We start from the raw sequence: 2,238 nt of genomic DNA, 5'->3' as shown, positions 1-2,238 counted from the left end.
AACAGTGTGTTTTGCTGCAGCAGCGCCGATGGAAGCGGTTCACTGACTGCGCAGCACAGCCACACGCGCCACAGTTACGTTTGGGATAATTTTATTTTAAATGCCATAATGTCAGTTGAAAACATTGCAATAGTGTTTTAAAATACTATAACGAGCACCACGAAACCATTTAAAGAGGCTTGTTCAGCGGTCTCCGTGTCGGGATAGGAAACAGTCAACAAAGTAAAATGATCTCAAACTTACGGCGTGCTCTCATTTTATCAAATGATCATAATCACATCTATTCATTTTACAATCCTGCTACTAGCATTTTATTCAGACTAAAACCCCTTTAATTCGGGTGAGAAAGCGGGGGTATTTTTTGAGTGGCTTTTGCACATCCTGTCATGACTGCGTGCTGCTGCAATAGACGCATTTTGCTGCATTAAAGTTAACGATTAATCGATTAATTGATCGTTAATTTAAACGACGATCGATCATGGAAATGATCGAAAATTGACATCCCTAGTTCATATATGGATAATATCACAGGGGAATGAATCACAGCAGCAGTTTTTGTGTCATGCCACACAACAAATTTTGGTTATACAGAGGTTTACCGAAACCTCAAAATCAGGATGGTCAAATCTCCACAGCACATTACAAGCTACATGTACATATGAAGGGGAAGTCGTGGCCTAATGGTTAGAGAGTCAGATTCGTAACCCAAAGGTTGCGGGTTCGACTCTCGTTCCGGCAGGGATTGTAGGTGGGGGGAGTGAATGTACAGCGCTCTCTCCCACCTTCAATACCACGACTGAGGTGCCCTTGAGCAAGGCACCGAACCCCCAACTGCTCCCCGGGCGCCGCAGCAAAAAGCAAAAAAAAAAAAGGCTGCCCACTGCTCCGGGTGTGTGTGTGTTCACTGCTGTGTGTGTGCACTTTGGATGGGTTAAATGCAGTATGGATATTAGTCACCATACTTGGCCACATGTCACGTCACTATTAAAAACATTCAGCACATTCTAGTTTTTTATAGACTCAGAACTGATGTCCAGATGTAACGATCAAGTTTCACATTTCTTTGATTATTTAGACAAATTATTTTATATATATATAAAAAAACACATTATTCCATATTCTCTCCAATGTTGTCTTGTTAATTATGTATAAATGAAAGGCTATGGAAGCAAATATGGTGCAAAAATAGTTTTAACATAACTATTATATTCTACAAACATAAAAAAACAACAATAACTGATTATGAACAATTTTAAAGCAGAAGTTAAAAGATCTGTAGGTCTAAAAATCTACATGTAACACATTTAACATTCACTAACAAATACTTTATATATTGTTATATCAGTTTCATTTCTACTGTCAAGACCAGCCTTTATGCAAAAGGAAAAAACTTCTGACTCTGAGTGTATAATTATTACCAATTCATTGATTAAACATTAGAAATCGACATCAAAGACTATGCATTTAAAAGACTAGCCAAGGCAGGAGCACAAAAACATAATAGTTACTGACAAAAATTATTATAGTTGACAAACACTTAGAAAATCATGAGACATCATTTTTGGCCAATATTGCACACCCTAATTGTTTGCTAGATTTACTTTGTAAGAAAAGTAGAATATTAGTTGTTAAAATGTTTTTCTTTTAAAATAAGTGGAGCCAACAGACTTATGGCTGCTCTCCATACTGTCCTACTGAAATAAAGGCGAATAAACGACTACATTTTACCTTGTATTATAAACCCTGCATCAATTGGTACATTTTGCAATAAATAAATAAAAAAAACTTTTTGGAACCATTTCCCAAACCCCTGGTTCTGACAAGCATACCGTCTTCATGCAGTTGCTTATTATTAGTGGTTTATTTTAAAGGGGTCATATGATGCGATTTAAATTTTTCCTTTCTCTTTGGAGTGTTACAAGCTCTTGGTGCATAAAGAAGATCTGTAAAGTTGCAAAGACTTAAGTCTCAAATCCAAAGAGATATTCTTTATAAAATTTAAGAGTCAACCATGCCCTCCTAAAACAGCTCGTTCTAACACGCCCCCACATGTCTACGTCACTATGTGGGAAGATTTGCATAACGCTGCCCAAATGTTCACGCAAAGAAAGAAGAAACGTCCTCGTTTGGCCTTCCAAAAGAGGACGATATCTGCTTCGTCATGCCTGGAGCTGATCCATGCTGGTTGCTGAGGAAATACTACAACTTCGCGCTGTGGATCGCCGGATCGGCTTTCAC

At 37.9% G+C, this 2,238-nt stretch overlaps 2 protein-coding genes across 2 annotated transcripts in view; both read right to left on the bottom strand.

Moving 5' to 3' along the window:
- The window catches only part of LOC107662933 (LIM and cysteine-rich domains protein 1-like), a 360,255-nt gene that overhangs the window by 192,328 nt on the left and 165,689 nt on the right, over nucleotides 1–2,238 (bottom strand). The gene's annotated exons all lie outside the window — the stretch shown is intronic.
- LOC107662921 (protein TASOR-like) overlaps nucleotides 1–2,238 on the bottom strand; it is a 58,769-nt gene that overhangs the window by 45,892 nt on the left and 10,639 nt on the right. The window lies entirely within an intron of this gene.

Source organism: Sinocyclocheilus anshuiensis, unplaced genomic scaffold (assembly GCF_001515605.1).
Source record: "Sinocyclocheilus anshuiensis isolate Anshui unplaced genomic scaffold, SAMN03320099.WGS_v1.1 scaffold1571, whole genome shotgun sequence".
NCBI classification, from domain to species: Eukaryota; Metazoa; Chordata; class Actinopteri; order Cypriniformes; family Cyprinidae; genus Sinocyclocheilus; species Sinocyclocheilus anshuiensis.
Note: the sequence above shows the minus strand (reverse complement) of the source record. Positions and strands in the feature narration are given on the sequence as shown.